This window comes from Bactrocera latifrons, unplaced genomic scaffold (genome assembly GCF_001853355.1).
Source record: "Bactrocera latifrons isolate USDA-ARS-PBARC rearing strain unplaced genomic scaffold, ASM185335v1 scaffold_135, whole genome shotgun sequence".
Taxonomy (NCBI): Eukaryota; Metazoa; Arthropoda; class Insecta; order Diptera; family Tephritidae; genus Bactrocera; species Bactrocera latifrons.
Genome location: NW_017534797.1, coordinates 771,751 through 791,530, shown reverse-complemented (window position 1 = coordinate 791,530; position 19,780 = coordinate 771,751). Strand labels below are relative to the sequence as shown.

The 19,780-nt window shown below is 35.2% G+C and overlaps 2 long non-coding RNA genes across 2 annotated transcripts in view; both read left to right on the top strand.

The window, feature by feature from the left end:
* Positions 1-2,831: 2,831 nt before the first annotated feature.
* Positions 2,832-11,144, top strand: LOC108965154. Its single transcript, XR_001993089.1, has 5 exons — positions 2,832-2,988; positions 3,679-3,772; positions 9,754-9,864; positions 10,512-10,613; positions 11,061-11,144. It is a non-coding gene; the product is annotated as an uncharacterized LOC108965154 (long non-coding RNA).
* A 2,135-nt stretch (positions 11,145-13,279) lies between these two features.
* Positions 13,280-19,780, top strand: part of LOC108965150 — a 14,406-nt gene continuing 7,905 nt past the window's right edge. The window contains exons 1-2 of the long non-coding RNA XR_001993086.1: positions 13,280-14,933; positions 15,031-15,335. This is a non-coding gene — a long non-coding RNA (uncharacterized LOC108965150). The remainder of the gene's footprint in view (positions 14,934-15,030; positions 15,336-19,780) is intronic.

The window sequence follows — 19,780 nt, the reverse complement described above, 5'->3', positions numbered from 1 at the left end:
GCATCGAAATTCTTATAAGGTCCTGCTTTTAATTTAATACTGGCTGAAAGGTTTTAATAATGGCCGTGAGGTATTGCAATTTGTATTAAGTTCAGTCTCACATAAGAAAAGATGATGCTTTATATCTTTCCAAATGATTTTTCTTGATTTAATAATTTATATTTCCAAAAATTAATCAAGCGCAAGTATCGTGTATTTAATTTAATTATTTCAAATAATGAATTAAAAAAAAAAATTACTTAAAATGAATAAAATATTTATAAACTATAATCCGAAGAAAACTTCGCAAAATAAGCCATTGAGCTTTAAAAGCTTGTAAAAAACTTGAAGATTTCCGATCGTCTATTTATAATGTCCATCCTTTGAGAAGCAAAACAATTTTCTCAGCTCCACCAGAAGTAAATGGCCAATAAACAACGTCACTTCTGTGCTGTTACTACCTAATTTTTTGGAGTAATTGCGTAATGGACACTTAGATAGTAATCTTACTTTCCTTTTACACACGCAATGCTGAGCACATGGATGATTTCAATGTTGCCGCACACTGCAAGATTTTCCCAGCTGTCGGAAGCACTCACGAAAATTCTTATTCAACACTTGTAGTATTGCTGATATTATATAATATATGCTACCGACTGCTGCATACCACAGCAGATGAGGAGTCGGTCCGTCCTGAAACAGCCGCGCGTTCAAAAAATTTAACGAATAGTAAATGTTGCCGTTCTTGCAACAAGTGCCTTCATTTCTATCCACTCTTGTTGGTGATACGTGGTTTCAACCAAATAGACTGTCTGAAAGCTTGAACGAGCAGTGAAGCAGTTCGCAAGCAGGCATAATAATTCGGCATGGACGTGAGTAGAATTGAGATGGAAAAAGCACCGCCGATGGGTGCTTGAGCGTTCGCCTGGATGGTGAGCTAACTATGTACATATGTATGTATCTTGTTTATGAGGCTTTCACTTTCAATTTCCATAATTTTTTTTGTTTTTACATTAAGGATATGTGCTGATTCTTGCATAAAAATATTGAATTACAATTAAGTGGAAAATAATTTGCAGAGTCAGAGCTAAATTTATTATTTATTATCTTCAAATTGATATGGGGTGGGAAGTTAAACGGCAAGTAGCGTATATAAATTATGAGAATGTTCGAAGTATTCTTTAAAATCCTCAAACTCTCTTTGTAAATGTCACAACCTTGTTGCTTTTACTCTTCTTTTTGTCTTGTTCTGCATTCGTATTTTTGTTGCTTTTGTTTTATGCTCATTTTTCTCTCAGTTATATACAACATTGACAGCCGGCAACGTGCGGTTAATTTTTTATGGGGTATTAAAGCGCCACAGCAAGACTTCTAGAACGCGGCGCCGTCATGTCAATGGAACCGCCTCGAGCTCCGGGCAACTTTTGCCGGTTGACACTGACACTGCTGGTACTCGGTTATCCTTGCTTTCGCCTTTTGACCCAACTTCAGTGGAAGTCGGTTAGCATTAAAAATAGCATCAACGTGACTGACTGACAGTAAATGACAAATATCAATTATTTAAAAGTCAGCAACAACAACAACTATAACAGTTTGAACAACATGCAAAACGCAGCACGAAAGGCCAATATACCGAAATAAATGTAAGGGAATGATATGGTAGAGTAGATTTTTAATATTTTACTTATTATATTTTAAGAGGATGTTGTCTTGCGTATTTTTTTCCTAGACTTTTTAATTGATTACTTTTCTCTACTGTACTCATTACCATTTTGTATTTTTATTCTATTTTTAGATGTCAATTTTAATTGAGATAACATCGGTTGCTTAACTCCTAAATGCCACTCTAACTTTCGATGATACGTGGTACACTGCCTCTGATTTGGAGATGAGCTTGAAGTGAGTGAACTTATTCAGGAAATGTCTGGTATTAATTTCATATATTTTAAGAAGTAGCTGAATTAGTATCGTAAAGTGTCGTGGCAGGATAAAAAGGCACAAAACTCCAAGTGCCTTCATGTAAATATATACTGGAGTCATAATTAAAAAACCGGGCGCACAAAATGAAAAAGAATGCAATATTGTTACATAATAGACTTCTTAAGATCTTCTTTGTATCCTTTTATACTTAATAATAAACATACATTTGTCTCTTTCTAGTATTCTCGAAATATAGTATAATAATTATATTAYCTACAACGAAATACCTAGAGATCTAAAATCCAAAAACTTGTCTCTTGGGTTCGATTCCTATATGAATCAAAATTAAAAACCGAATTTTCAAATAGTTATTGAACATTTTCAAATGATCAATGATTCAATGAGCTCCTGTGATTCTGTCAATAAAAAAATATAAAATTTGGCCAAACATCGATAGAGGTAGAAGCACAATAATTAGGGGAACAAAACTTAATGCCTAAGTAATAAATAATTATCGAGCTATATCCACAGAAAATGTTTCCTTTAGATTTCGCCTAAGAAACATTTGGAGGCGTACTCTCGAAGCACTGCAGCCACGTCATTTCATACTTCTGGTATTAATATTATATGGTATARGCATGTAGTCCAAAAAACTTATTTATTAGCTCTTTCGCATTTATGTATACAGTTTCGTTTTCCTTGTTTTTCTGTTTTTGCTGTTGTGTCTTCTCCCATATTAATTTAATGCATTTTGCAGCAAAATCGTGTCAAGAATAGCAGCAGCAGCATCATCTCCACATCGAGCAGCAAAGCATACTAGTGTGTTTTGTCTGGCGGCTGGTCGAAGTGGTCGATCTGTTTATGTAACTGCAATGGCGGCATCTTGCAACAAATACGCCGCAGCTTCAAAACAAACGACTGCAAGGGCGAAAGCGTTCGCTGCCGCATCTGCAATATGCAGCCGTGTTCGTCGCAGCAAGACTTACGTGCGTATTAGCGTGCCGTTTACAATGACGTGCCCTATGATGGCACACTCTATACGTGGATGCCACRGTACGGCTACATGGAGCCATGCGCGTTAGCATGCAGGTGAGTGTGGTTATGCAATAACAAACAATCATATGTAGTATATGCTACTCACTGCTCACTAATCGTGCAACAAACATTTACGGTTGGCGTCGCCATCGGGAGGTATTCACCATTCTTGTCCTATTTTCTGTCTAGGAAGGCCTTTTCTTTCTTCTTGCTCTGCATCGGAATTGAATGTCAGTTACCGGAAATTTATGAGTACGTTTGACAAGCGACATTCGTGAAAATGTGCAAGGTATTTACGAGTTTGGTACAATCGTAAACAATTCACCGCTTCAACAAAAGCTTACACAAATTATGGCACTCGCACAAACCTTGATGTGCTTTGTTAAATTATGCGGCAGGAATATGGTTGGGTTTCGGTGACGTTCTCGTCTAACCTGCTGCGTTCACCTTTAGGGCCGGCTTCGGGTTTTCATTGTTATTTAAAGCAATTTGTTTACCAATTGGATACGAATAACAAAGTTTCTATAATAATGCGATAGGGATGTTGACTCAATCATAGAAGAGGTTTTAAGGTTATAGAATTACAAATGRATGATGGAAATTAATTTATGTATTGTATTTCGTAAGAGTATTTAAATTGAAAATATTAGTTACATAACCCCAACTATTATAGTACTTTGAAAAAACCTTAACATATCTGAAGATATTTTTTCAATTCTCTTAATATTCTCTCAATCGTTTCAGCGAAGCGGATGTGATTAAAAAATATACAGATATTTCGTATGTGGTAGAGGTGAGCAGCTCCTGTTCGCAGCCCGTTTAGAATTGGGAGATAGTGGTAAGTCCAAGTATAGAAAACCCAATAAAAATGCAAACGTTATAGTACATAGTAAACAGCTAAACACATTCATACATATCTCTCTAATATTAGGTTGTCAAAAAAGTATTGCGGTATTTTCGCTAGTTGGCGCTGAGAGCTCGTATGTAGTTCTAGCTTTATTCGTCGAATCGGGTTATGCTATACCTTTTTGGAAAGCATACTTCACGCGCTAATACGTGTTTGATTGATTGTCGTTTCTTCCAAGTAGTTCGTGAGTTATAGCGTCGCAAACATGGAGCAAAATAAAGAGAAAATACGGCATATTTTACAGTACTACTACGATAAAGGCAAAAATGCATCAAAAGCCGCCAATAAAATTTGCGCAGTTTATGGACCCGATACAGTTTCTATTTCCACCGCACAACGATGGTTTCAACGTTTTCGTTCTGGTGTAGAGGTAGTCGAAGATGCGCCACGCTCCGGAAGGCCAGTCGTCGAAAATTGCGCAAAATCGCTGAATTGGTCGAAAGAGACCGGCATAGTAACAGCCGTAGCATCGGTCAAGAGCTGGGCATGAGTCATCAAAATAAAAATTTTATGAACAAYTGAAAATTCAATAAAAAAAAACCGCAAGACTTTTTTGACAACCTAATATAAAACAAATTGAAACAAATGGCTCTGTCATGCAATCGCTAAGTGTGCCAAAGTGACTACGTTTACGAAAATGTCGCGACAATAACGTGAATAAGCAGACAAACAACTTTGAATGTGTCGCAATATTTCGACTAAATTCGAGAYGTGAGAAATTGGGCGGCACACAGCACATGTATTAGTAAGAATAATCTTGGCAAACAGACTTACTGGATTCGGTGACATATGGTATTTCAGCCCTTTTTAACAATTATATGGAATTATTTACGCTGTTAGTGAAAGTAGCCAAAGGATAAGGAAAACTACTTAGGTAATAAATTTACTCAAACCGCGTTTTGACTTCTCGAATGACACTCCAATKTGACACGCTCAATTCGTTCACGTTAAGTGGGATTCATATATTTGAACTCATATCAATTCAAGACTCGCGTGAGGAAGTTCTGTTTGTAATTCATCTGCCGCACACCTATCTATTCCTATTACCCATACTCGTGGATTGATTACCCACTGCTGATAAAAGTTCGAATACAAATTTTCAATGTCAAATTTATTTCGTTTTCACTTTTTATTTTCGATTCTTATCACTACCCGTGGCCCTGACTTGCCAGTCTATATATTTGCACTTCCTACGTAGTTACTTAACGGCGTGCACCTTATGACATGTCGTCGATTTGTGTTGAATAACAAATAACTATGAAATTTCAAGTTTCACCCCACTTTTACTCGGATATGTTTCTGACGGTTTTCTGAGTGCTTAACATATGTATATAGTAGCATGTTGCACTTTTAGTGAGCATACAGGTTATGTTTATGTGACGTATGGACATATGGTTATCTAAGAGTTGAAGTTGTGATTTATCACGTAATTTTTTTTTTTTTTGGCTAGGCTACATATTTGTGATGTAATCATTTGGAAGTGAATAAATTGGCAATAGCTGTTTTCAATATCAATATATTCCTGTATGCATATGACATGTTATTAAATCGTAAAACAGAATATACATTAGGGTGATTCAAAAAAAATTATTTTTTTCTATGGACCTCCGAAAAATAGGCTCCTGAACATCTCTAAGGAAGCCTCTCCAAGAATGAGTTCTTAATTGCAACGGGAAGGTCGCCCTACTTACAATTTTCTATTTTTTCTTATTATCATATAGAAAACTTTATATGTCGCTTGCAACTATTTGAAAAAAAAAGCTTGTTCCTTAGATTTTGTAGGARATTGAATGCTCCACCTTAGAGGTGTCTAGGAACCTATTTTTCAGAGTACCAAACGAAAAAAAGACATTTTTTTTTGATCTCCCTAATATACATATATGCAGATACCCAGGTATATCAAGAAGTGATATTATWTATATATTTTTATACTCTCGCAACAAAGTTGCTAAAGAGAGTATTATAGATTTGTTCACATAACGGTTGTTTGTAAGTCCTAAAACTAAAAGAGTCAGATATAGGGTTATATATACCAAAGTGATCAGGGTGACGAGTAAAGTTGAAATTCGGATGTCTGTCTGTCCGTCCGTCCGTCTATCCGTCCGTCCGTCTGTCCGTCTATCCGTCCGTCCGTGCAAACTGTAACTTGAGTAAAAATTGAGAGATCATGATGAAACTTGGTACACGTATTTCTTGGCTCCATAAAAAGGTCAAGTTCAAAGATGGGCAAAATCGGCCTACTGCCACGCCCACAAAATGGCGGAAACCGAAAACCTATAAAGTGTCATAACAAAGCCATAAATAAAGGTATTAAAATGAAATGTGGCACAAAGGATTGCATTAGKGAGGGGCATATTTGAACGTAATTTTTTTGGAAAAGTGGGCGTGGCCCCGCCCCCTWMTAACTTTTTTGTACATATCTCGAAAACTACTATAGCTATGTCAACCAAACCATACAGAGTCGTTTCCTTCAGACATTTCTATATACAGTTCAAAAATGGAAGATATCGGATAATAACCACGCCTACCTCCCATACAAAGGTTATGTTGAAAATCCCTAAAAGTGCGTTAACCGACTAAGAAAAGGCGTCAGAGTTACTAAATTTTACAGAAGAAATGGCAGAAGGAAGCTGCATCCAGACTATTTAAAGAATTAAAAGACAGTAATTAGCTAATAAATAGTACACCTGGTAAATTGCGATGTACACAGACCAAATTTCTATGAATACTTATATATGCAATTATGTACGTCAATAGTTAAGGATAAGTGTCATTTACAAAGCATACTAAAAATGGTCGCAAGCATTGAGAAATCTTTTTCAAATCTTCATTTATTAATTTCAACTGTGAAATAAGCAACAAATATTATTCGACTGTAAGTCATCTAAAATTGATTCCACTATAAATCAMTAATTTCTCCTGCCAAACACATTATAATTTAATTATACGCCACGTATAACCATTATTGCCCACAGTGGTCATATACTACATATTTATATGTAAATGCTTTCATATAAGCTTCGCACGCAAATATTGTATTTAAAGTTCTGATGCATTCAAATTTAATTCTTTGTGATTAAAGGAATAAGGGTCGGGCGTTAAAGAGCTAAAATGTGACACGCAATATGCGCAGGAATCTGAAGGGCAAAAATACCTATAAATAAACACTTATGTAATTGAATAGCAGCCATAAAATGTTGAAAAAGTTCATGAATATTTCATACATATATTATAAATAATTTTCTGCATTAAAAATTTCAAAGCGCTTGTTCTTTATGCTTGCGTGCTGGTCGCTACACCAGATGTTTAGATGTTAGCCAATGCTTTACGTTGCATGACATAGTAAACTATGCAAAGCGTGCTTGAATAAATTTCTCAAATATATTACTTACATGTATACATAGAAACAGCTTTTCTCTCAGTTTAGAAATATTATACAGTTTAATATGTTTTATATTTGTTCATAAATACTTCTCACATACTATTTTCGGTAACTGCCACATTTGTATCTACATGTCTTATATCTACTTGACCAACAATAGAAATCGATTTTTGGTATGTTCAACATTTACATCTCGCTTTCTCGCATTTTTACGCAAATTGTCAATTCTCTTCACGTATTTTTAATTTTTTTTTTGCTCCGTCAATAAGTTTGCCTTGGATTTCGTTTTTGAGAGCTTCGTCTCTTTGCAGCCTTTTACTGTTCTAATAAAAGGGTTGAAAGTCAAGTCAACTTGTTAACAATAATGTCTTAGACTTCACTTTATATAATGTATATTGTAATTATTTGGATTATATATGCATATATTTTGGTTTTGAGATGCATCAGTTATACGACTCATTGAACACAAAAAGCCGAATGAGTGAAACAAGGCGTAGACCTTTTCAGAGATCTCAGTGGACTTCAAGAAGGTCATCTGCGAAGATCAGCCATTACTTTCGGTACTATAACATTTTGTTCTATTTATGAGATTAAGTTACCATTTAAATGCTTCCGTATGCAAAGGAAAAGCAGTTCTGTCATAAATATGTGCCTTCTATTTGTATGCATATTATTCTTACAAGCACTATAAAAGCAGCGGATATCCATATGTGTTGTAGAGTGCACTTAATCTTGTGAACGAAAAATTAGTTGTTTAGTGTTCTCTGCTTCAGCTATCTTGCTCATATTACAATCGAAGTAGAACTTAACCGATGTTATGTCGCGTTGATTTCCATAACCGCTACCTATATATGCGGGCGAAGTAATGTTCGTTCATATTCCTCTGAACGTTCTTCACAGCAGTAAATTTATTCAGCGCAATTTCTTGCAATTTGAATCACGAGATTGTCAAGCGTAAGTTCAATGCGTCGAAATCTCAAGTTTATTTGCAGAATTCATGCAGTCTTACKAAGATATTTTTGAAGATATTTGTTTAATTAACTTGCATGATTTTTATACACAATTTTAATGCTATTGAGCTTARATTTGAAGCCGATAAGCATTTCAAACTAAAAACTCTCAAACATCAATCCACCAAATATTATAAATATACTTGTTGTTGACCAATGATAATGTATTTGGAATCATTTACGTAACTGTGCTGTCTTCTAAGTTATATTTCTTGTATAACTTTTACATAAAAACAAATAGCGGCTCTGCTCTTATCCTCAATCAAGTTCTAATAATGCTGTAAATGAAAAATTAATTAAGTTTCCACATTACTTACCAAGAAGACAGATTTGATGTTTATATATAAACTTCTTGGAGAAGGTAGCAACTGTTTTCAAATTTATGTTGTATATAAARCAAAGACAAAACTTTATTTTCAATYAGTTTTGGCGCAATATTATCTCAACTTATTTTATCGATAGCATAATATTATCATAATTTTGTAAAACTTTTTCATATGCAAACGTTTACAAATCGCGTCAGCTTCTTTTTTCTATCAATTATCCCATGACATTTATTCTATAAAAATTTTTAGATGCGCTCAAAAAAAATTTGGAACCATACGCTTTCTTCTCTTTGCCTCTTCAGTTTGTAATTAGTTTCTTACATTATAATTTGTTTACTTAAAAATTTCTGAGTACCACACCATTCCAAAACTCAATATTTTTGCCTGGTCTATCATCATAAAATCTCTTATAAAACTCATCACTGCATCAAACTTAAAATTACTCTAGGGGTATTATAGTGTCATATCTCAACAATCATATGGGGCTATCAATATTTTTTCATCCTTATTTAACAGATAGACTATATATTGATTTAAAATCTGCTTAGCGTATGCTTCCCTAGCACATTGCTAGTAACTACCTTGGTGGTRCTTCACACGCAGTAGTCTCAAGTGTGTGTAGAGGATGCAACTGCATATAGTTACCTACAAATCAGCCGACGTTTTTACATAATTRCCTTCACATTGTTCCCACTCTCTTCTGCTCTGCGTGGAATACGTGGCCTATCTTCTCCTGCGTCTTCYTCAATATTTGGTAACACAAATGTTGACATTTTCGTTTTACTATCTTTCTTCACGTCCCATCTGCGACGCAGCCACTTAAGTACATAAATTGCGCAATGACTTTGCGTGTCTCTATGTGGCCTGTGGCATCCGCCGTGCTTGAGTTTTTAAGTCTGCTACTTGGCGCCATTACCGCTCACGCGCTCTGCTGCGTCACTTTAACTTTGTCTGTCGTTCTCGTGTGTCTCTGTGCTTTTAGTTTTCTATCGATTGCTCACTTTTATTGCTATGAATGGTTGTTGGTGGTTTTATCTTACCACCCATTTAAAATACCTTGAATCCTTACTTTCATATAAACACATTACAAATTTCTTATACAAGTATGTATAGTATTTCWTTCATTTCATTTATGCTTCTTCCACCAACGGTTATTTTGTATGAATTCGTCTTTCTCGTGTTCTTCGACCGCAGGCTACAAGATGTCTCAAGGGGTGTGTCGAAATCGTGTCACTGAGGACTAATGCGCAGCAGCCCTCAACGGCCGGAATCATCATTCTACAACACGCACACCTGCGCACCACGGTGAGTTTGGCAGCGTTTACACGCCATTGGCTACATTAGCTTTTATCTTTTACGTCTGTTACCTGCTTATGATTTCGCTTGTTTACTATCATTTTTATTGTTGCAATTTTTTGTCAAAACCTAGTTTTAGTGGTCGTTCGAAAAAGCTTACAGAGCCTGAAGAAAATTAAACGCTTTATTAGTGAAAAGTTGAGTTTCAGGAGCAATTAAATTTCAGCATCAAGCGTGGGTAGAACTAGTTGAATATACATATGTACATAGTTACTATAACATTAGTTACTATTACGGGTTAACAACAAATGAAATGACCATAAAAAAAATATATTTTTTCTACGGTACCTATATTGAAGTTTGCTCCTAAATTGTTGAATGATTTGTTTCTCTAAAATGCACAATACCAATGCCCCCTACCTCATATACGAGTATAAGGACATTAAAAACCATAGGGAGTTTTTTCTAACCTAATTTGTATCCGTTTTTGTACAAAAGCATTTAACCGCTTCTTTTTCTGTATCAACAAAAACTACCCTATAAGAGACTTAGCTATCGCTGTGTATTAATTAAATTTTCTTTTCCTCCTAAATACGTACATATATGGACTCTCTTCAAGAAAAAATTAACTATTTACCGTTTCCATTTCGCTTCAGGTGGATTACCGATGATTGGCGTCCATGCAGCCGTCTCTGTGGACCTGACTACCTCAGCGCTTAGTGATGTCTGCGGAAGAGAATAATGGCATCAAGGCAACGGTAAGCGCAAATTGAGTCATAAAATAGCTATAATGTGGCAAGATAGAAAAAGAGCAACATTGAAGAATAACCGAATTTGCGATGTTGAAGTAAAAATGTACAACAACAACAACAAATTTTAAATGTTTCGTAGCCACGTACTGTTATTCATTTCATGTACTCTACTCACCGCGCACACACACATTTTTTACACTGCACTGATTTAATGTTTTTCAACTTTCCATTTCGAGCGTTTTGAAATATATTTAAAAAAATGCTTCCAGCTCTGCAGTGTGCGCTGGAACGCGTCAGCTATTATATTCATAATTGCTACTGAAGGTTATCCCACTCACATCTTCCTTTCGTTTTGTTGTTGATATGCGTCAAATTACCGTTAACGAAATTCTTTCATACTTTTTTAATAATATACTTGCTTTATTTTTCCTTTCATCGTGTTCATCATTACAGGTACTGAACGTGTCGAGCGCCGAAAACAGCCAGCTTTGCATGCTTGAGAAGTGCCCGAAAGGGAAGATGGAAGAGTGACATGGAGTGAGTATGCTCAGTTAGCTTAAAATGTAGTGAGCTGGTGCTTCTGTGGTAGAGTTCAAAGAATTGAAACTGGCATTGCTCATGCTTTTGATTCCACTTTTCTTCTTGTTTCGTTCTTTGGACATTTTCGCAGTTTACCCTTTTGTTAGTTTTCACATGGTTAAGAGTTAAGCTTTTCCTTTATGTGTTCATAGTTTTAATTTTCGATTGTTTACACTTTAGTTAGTGTGAAGCTCTCGTTTTTCACATCATTTCCGCTTATATGATTATGTGGCCTGTCTAATTATGGTTTAAAAACGGGATATTATGTGCATACTTTTACCCACGTAGAGTGTATGGTTTTCGATATTCATTAATAATACAGTACGATTCATTTTGCATATGGGAAGATCATAAAAAGCTCCTAAAATTTCGTCAAATGGTTTGATATTAGCAAAGTAATCGCTTAGACAAGAAACATGAGATCCGAAATCTCGACAAAATTTTACTTGCTCCATTGTGAATAATTTCGCCAACATGGGTGAAGGCTAGAACCGTCGGGATATACGTATCAGCAAAGTATGGTCACAACGCTAATTGCCTCTCAGTAATTAAGTTGAAAGTGAAAGGCAATCCGTCTTTTGACAATCTTCTGCATTAGCATGTCAGGAGCGTTAACTGAGTATCTTATTAAGAACGAGACTTTCTTGGCAAAAGCACACATTTTATCGTCTCTCATAAATACTATCGTCTAATTACAATGTTAGAAATTACCATTTAATCAATTTATTAAATYTAATTGTCTCTTCACCTTAGGAGATTTTTAAATTTCGGATAAATTAAAGGTCAGCTTAATGTAGTAGATAAACTGGCATATTATCTGTTTTACTTGTAAAATTATAATTTAATAACCGTCATCCAAGTTCTAAGTTAAGGTTTTTCATTTTAGTGCTCCGTGTGTGTTTTTCATCTTAGTGATCCCATAAGAGATAGCCTGCGCGACTTTTTTTCCGAAGGGTCAACAGAAATATTTTATTTMAAAAATTTCAGAATTTCTGTTTCTTTGCTCCTAATATTTTATTAAAATATTTAATCTTTTATATGACAAGAAAATTGTTAAAGTAAACCTTTCTTTTTTTACCCGAAGAAACCAATGTATCCCCTTAAAACAACTCTCCTAGGCCACTTGCAATCGGCAAGTAGGTAGCAGTTCTCGTCCGACATCCTGAGGTGAGGCTGAAAGTGCTTATGTTAAATGTTTACCAGTGTCTTATGCCGTAATTGCATTTGAGCAGAAATGCAACTGAAAAGTCACGAAAAGCAACAACAAAATCAACATCTTCCTAAATACACTGTCAACCTTGTACCCTAGCAGACTCCATGTCGCACTTGTTAAAATGCAGCGACTTGTTGCCTTGTYTCATATTCTTTTAATCCAYCTTCCTACATACATACTTATATAKTATATAYACATTATCTAAGTAGTCGCAACCCGTGCCTACAATGCCACTAAGCTTTTCTGTTTTGCTGCACAAGTGCGTAGCCGTCTGAGTAGACCACATTTGTTGAGATTAACTGAAGTTAGCTGCTTGAAGGGGTTGACGACGAAAGCGAAACCATAACCAACTTTATTAAAATCTTCTAAAATCCGTCATGTGCACATGACAGGAAGTGGTTCAAAATGTTTATGTTCATAATGTTTTTACACAAGAGAACGATATATGTACATATGTATATGCAGTCAAGGCGGTTTATACCACATCGCATGTGCGTCGCCAAAGTCGGTAGACTACTGTGTCTAAAAAACTCTAACGGCACACCCTTTTCAGATCCTCATTGCGATGGTTTGTGACGACTTAATGCATGCTCATCTGTTGGYAGACACAGGAGTAACGAAAAAAACAAATATTTGCATATATAATAWGGTTTACCACATGAGCATAAGTGAATCACTTTACGTACAGGGGAGAAGTCTTGATTAAATTCAATATGGTGAAAAGTGCTGTCAACTGTAAAGTTTTAAAATAAAAAATTTCTTTGTTAAACGTTTTTCCGCTAGATATTTAGTAATCCACAAATGCCACACCTTTGTTTCATTTTGATATAATATTGAACATATTTATTTATTTTGGTACAACTCATTGTACATAAAGTTCAGAGTCGTGAATGTATGGTATTGCCAAATGAAGTTCTTTAGAATTATATATGTACATATAGAAATCGCCCGACATTAGTAAATCTTCGGCCGCAATTAAGAGTAGATTAAAGGTGTAAGGTCTTTTAAGTTTATAGAGACGAAGTCTGCTTAGAAGTCGAAGTTGTCCTAAGAAGAGCATTAAAAATACCAGAAGAAAATGCAATACTGATAGACAAAACATACTATCGGTTGCGTCACGGCCTCTAATGTGTAAAAATATTCGATTTCCTAGAACATTTTTGTACAAATTAACTTGAGAACTTAAACTGTTGAGAAACTATCTGATATTTTTCTTCAATAATCACTGATGAATCATTTTGGTATGCTGTGTGCTTTGAGGCTTTACAAAGTGTGTTTTTACATTATCATATTTTATACTATTGAATATCCAAATTATTTAAGTTGCACAAATTTTCCAAAGATATGGCAACCCAAATATTTGCTTTAGTTCGTATATGAATGAATTTCTGTGTCCCAAACGTTTAGGCAGAACATTTATATACATACATACGTTTATCATAATAACTTATAAAAATATGAGCATCGTTTTCCCACTTTTTGGCATTTAATACCTACGTTCCCACTTCATTATACATACGTAAAGAATTTAACCTAAGCCAGATAAAAGTAAGCCCATATGGCCATACACTTACACACATACGAGGGTCCACCAATAAGTACTTAAAAGTAAGAAAAAAGTACATTTTCAACACGGCAATGCGCCAACTTATACTTCCGCCGTTTCAGTCATTCCAGATTTTCTACGTCAAGCCTTTTTCTCAATCGTCATTAGTCGAGCAAAGAATTTTATTGGTGCCATAGAGGCCTACTTTGAATACCTCCAGAAATCGTAGTTAAACAAGTGAAAATGTTGGATTATTACAGAGTCAAAGTTGCCTATATGGAGGAACAATTTGCAACTTTTTCCAAAGACTTCTGCTTCTGCCAAAGTATTTGTTAAACTCCCCTCGTAATCATCATGCTTCGGATTCTCAATTGTTACTCAAATTTACTCACCAACTTCCTTTGTACATTTTTTTCATATTTTATCATCTTCTTTTTTACATACGGTTCTGACCTTTTTACCAATGTCAAAATCGGGCATAATATGTATGCACACACCATAGCTAAAATATATGTACAAAAATTCTTACACACACCTACATACAATTGATGCAAATTTTGATCCCAAACACGTTTAAATAATTCATAATTCCTTATTGCCTTATGTCATTTACGTTTTACCTCACTTGCCGTGGTGTAGTGCAAACAAMAAAAATAACCACTTCTCTCCGTGTGCCATTTGAATATTTAAATATTTAAATATGTATAAGTCAACCATGGTATTCCTGCCACAACTCAACTACTCCGATATGCCCTGCGGCTTGTACATCGATATACGTTTGAATGCATGCTTGCCTTTAGCTCCAAACACAGTGCTCGCTAACTTGTAGGCAGCCTTTGCAGATGCGTGAAGTTGCATGTAAAATGTCCGATGGCAGTCACAGCGCCAAATGTGACCTACTTTCGAAGCCCGCATCGGTAAACATTGCTCGACGGGGTTAATCTAATGATGGTGAAGGTACGATTTTACTCGGCAGCTGCTCGCAATGGTGAGTACATAGCATTACGTAATTGAAAAGGAGAAACAGGATTGAAAAAGCAATAAAACTTTCTAATAAGTACATACTTTCTCTTAACGTTTTCTAGTCGGCTGATAGGGAAGTCGATGAGGACGATGAAAAGAATGACGACGACTAAGCCAGCGTAGGTGATGTTGAGGAAGGCTCTTATGATAGCGGTGATTCTCGCAATGGCGATGTCGGCTTGGCGATGTCGGCTTGGCGACATATTATAGGGAGCCTGCATTACAGTATGCTCATCGCTCATGGTCAGACATCTGCATCATGAAGAACTCTAGCAGCCGAATGCCGAGCGACTTCCTGGTGGCGGTGCTAGCTACGGTTATCGTAGTAGTTGTGATTCGAAGTCGGAGGACCTGCGGGTGATCCAAGGTGAGTGGAAAAATCTCTCAAGGCCTCTCTTAGTCTTGGTCTAGGTTTTTGTCATAGTTTTAAGTACGGCTCTCAGTTTAAAACACAATGTTTAAAGAGATCATTCTGTAGGTTCATTCATTCGTCCTTTTCCCATTCAAGTATAAACCTAGAGTCTGTTTGGTAAATAACTACCTCATATTCCACCTTACTTAATACCCACTGAATAAGTGACGGCATTAACGCTCTCCTACTCACCTTATCTTTCCAAAACCTTAATAACTTACCTAACTAAGAAACATTTTTAAATCTCTTCTTCCAATTCCGAACAAATCCAAGCATATACATTTCCGACACGTGCGTTGTCGACTCAGTCTAACCTTTTTGTTACTATAAATTGGACTACCTCTACCCCAAATTTGACGAACTTACACTGGATTACACAGTTGTCACCTACGGATTTCTTTGGTTATTCACCTTGTAGCACTTTCTACACCCCTAATGTCAGCTTCGTCTGACTCAACTGTCTGTTGATAAGCTTGAGTTGTTTGCAAAACGTTCGTGGATAAAACGCATGCTTAGTTCAGTGYAACGTCTACCACCATCCCCTTTGCTCTGTTACATAATCGGTATTAGACTCTACTTGACACACCAGAAGTGGCCATGTCACGCATTCAAAGACGTCTCCCGGGTCTTCTGTTTCCACTTCATTTCATCGCCACAGACCAGCAGRCATTTAATCGTTTAATCACTTGTGCGTTAGTTGCCATTCTTCAGTTTTTCTCTTCTATAGAAATAAAGTCTATGAAATAGATAGCAGAAACAGGTAAAAAGTATTAGTATGTATACTTGTATGTGTGTTTGGGTATRTTAAATACACTTATTTATATSCGTAAGGTAACTTCTTATRCTTACAGAAAATTAACTTTCTKCCGTATACTTCGATATATATKATATTTAGAATGTATATATATGTACATCTACTTTTTACGGTAGAGATCTTAAACCTATCTCGTTAATGACGGCGAAAGTTATCACATTCGCTTTATGACAGTGTGGTAAACAGGATAATAAATTAGAGTGTTAAACATGAAATCAGCGTTTATTTGCTCAAAGGCCCCTAAGCGTGTGTAGGTCATTGAGTGAGCGAGCAAATGCAATGATGTGGAACTACTAATGATCCTAAGTGTTTATACTCAAGGCCAAACACTTATTTAAAGATACAGAGGTATACTTTTGGAGCAAAAAATTATAGTCCCCTTATTGCCATTATTTACCAAACTTTGATGCTCCTAGTTGCTGCTCGGTCCCTCTCTCGTAACACATCAAGCGCTGCTGGTAAGCTTCATTATGCCAAAACGAATAGAGCAATTGGTGTGGTCAATTGGACACAATAATTGTGACAAGAAAATAATTTGCTATGCTGTTGAGATTAACGTTATTTTCTATTTTCTTTATGTAGTTTTTTCGTTTTCTGTGTAGTTCGTCAGTTGCAAGTGTCTATTGACCTAGTAATCATATGAATTGATTGGGAGGACAAAAAGAAAATAATAGCAAATCAATTACATGTAATTGACATATAACCAATTAAATGTATTGTTATTATGGGATTTTCTCAACTTGTCAAACTGTTCACTAATGCCTTTTTCGGCACCTCTTATGTGCCAACAATTTGAATTGTAATATAATAGGATTAATTAATTTATTTGTATAGCCTAGATATAGTTGTTAAATAAAAAATATTGTAGGACATTTATATTTGTAAGCATTTATTTCCATTTCACTGGCAGCTGGTTGTTTGTGCCAAACTCACCCTCATTGGTTCTATTCGATGATTTACTAATCGGATTCTTTCCTTCTTCATCTTCGCTTTGGCCTTCTATTTCTACTGCTTATCATTTCTCTTCTTCTTCTTCTTCTTCTTATCTTCTTTCTTTTTCATTTACTAGGTTCCACTTGGCTGACTCACTATCCAGAAGTTTATTAGCACTACAGTGCGTTTTTACTGGAGTCTCAGTGAAGCCGTATTTTGTGGTCTTCTGTACAGCCTCCCAATCCGAATATTCTACGTCAGGAAAGCTCACCTTAAGGCGTGAAGTAAAAAGTAGGTCGCCGTTGGGCTGTGGGTCTTATCAATACATAATTTCATCAGGATTTTTATGTCCTAGTGAAGCTTAAAATAAAATAATTAAAACGGAAACCTTTATTCGAAATGAGATTTAATATGGAAGATTATAAAAATATGCGACCTTGATTTTGGTCGGTATATTTGGATCACAGCTATGTACATGATAAAGTGGTTTGATCTAAACAAGTAAGTTCATAGTTTGTAGCGATGCCTGTGATAATTACCTTTGCCAAATAAACATGGAAATAGGCATACTCAAATGGACATAATTAAATCGGCTCAGCTCGCTGATAATTTTATATATAATTAACTTAATGGATCTCCGGCGTTAATTTTTGGTGTCACAAATTTCATAGAAACTTAAGGAGTTACATTTGTTTACTAGTCTTTTATTGTCTTATTAAATTTTGCAACACCTCTAGAATAGTGTGCTGAATTTTTGGAGATACAGAACTTGTGATATGATATGAGAACTTGTGCGCTCGAGGCTAGCTAAGCAAAAGTTACCGTCCTTACACGCCTTTTTCTCGAAACTCTGTTTTTAAAGTCGGTTGGCAAGATTTCTCGAAAACTGCTCATGCGATCTTTATTCAATTTTACACAGGTCTTTTAGTTGCAATTCTTAAAGACTTAGATGAAGAACTTTTTTCCGAATTTTACCCGCGGAAACCCATGTAACCCCTTAATATGTCCTTATCATATACTGTAATATATTATGTGGCATTTTTAAGTATGTAAATATATTGTGGTTAGATGAAAATATAAATATTGTTCATTAATTCAAACACTTTTTTTGTTTTTCTACCATCTTCTTGTTTTGAGAAACATTTTGCTTATGGTAACTCTACTCACATCTTTTATTCCATGATTTTTGCTATCTTCTGACAACTTCTTTTGTAATCGTTAAAATAATACATAGCTCACATAAAAATTTCCTCACTTRAACTCTAAATTAATACACTTTCAAAAATTTTTTTGGAAACTCTCTTTTTAAAAACAATTGGCAGATCCATAMATTTTTATCTTATATTTATATTATTATTGCTTTTAAAAAGGAATTTTTATTAATTCGCAATTTGATCAATTATTATGTTATGTGYTACTGTTTCAATGTGGTTACGACCTCGGCAGTTGGCACTAGCACTTTACTTTAATGCGACAAATGCTTCTTATTTCATGACATTTTTTGGCAACCTAAATAATTTGTTGGCATCATTCGTTCGTTAACTTTGTTTAAAAAGAATGAAATTAATCAGATTTTTCTTACATTTGTATTAATATATATGGTACAATAACAATAATAAGCAAGCGTGCAACATTTACACTAAACGAGTGCTTTAAGCAACAAAGAAAGTTCACTTCTTTGAAGACTTTGCAGTAAAATTTATGTATTATGAGCTACTTTACAATGATTACCCTAGATTACTGGAAAGCTAAGTTTTTGGTTTTTGGTTAGTAATGCAGACTTGCAAACTTTGCTTAAAATACGGAATCAATGGTATGTCCCTACTTTACTCCAATAGGTCTTTAACAATTTGGAGCATGTGAGAAAATTTTGAAAAGCATTAGAGTTACCATTTTACGAATATACTGGTATGAAATGCGAGTTTTTTTGTGAAAATCAAATACCAATTATGAATTAGAAAGTAAAAAAATTCAGTGTGTTGACCATTGCTTTTCTATTTCTATACCCTGAACAGGGTATATAAAATTTATCACGAAGTTTGTAACCCCCAAAAGAAAGGGTCGAAGACCCTAAAAAGTATGTATATAATTGAACAGTATGTTGAGCTGATTTCGATTTAGCCATGTCCGTCTGTCTGTCCATCTGTCTGTACATGTAGTATACGAACTAGTCCCTCAGTTTTTAAGATATCGTTTTGAAATTTTGCTAACGTTATTTTGTCTCCAAGAAGCTGCTCATTTGTCGGAACTGCCGATATCGGACAACTATAACATATAGCTGCCATACAAACTAAACGATATGAATCAAGTTCTTGTATGGAAAACTTCCACATTTGACAAGATATATTCACATAATTTGGTATAGATTATTTTCTGAGCCAACAATCTAATCTCCGAAGAAATTGTTCAGATTGGATTACTATAGCATATAGCTGCCATATAAACTAAATGATCGAAATTAAATGCTTTCATGGGAAACTTCCTCATTTGAGATATATTCACGAAATWTGGTATATATTATTTTCCAAGGCAGAAATGTGATCTCCGAAGAAATTTTAGAGATCGGCTTACTATGGCATACAGCTGCCATACAAACCGAACGATAGGAGGCCTGTATGAAAAACTTTGGCATTTGACGTGGTATTTTCACGAA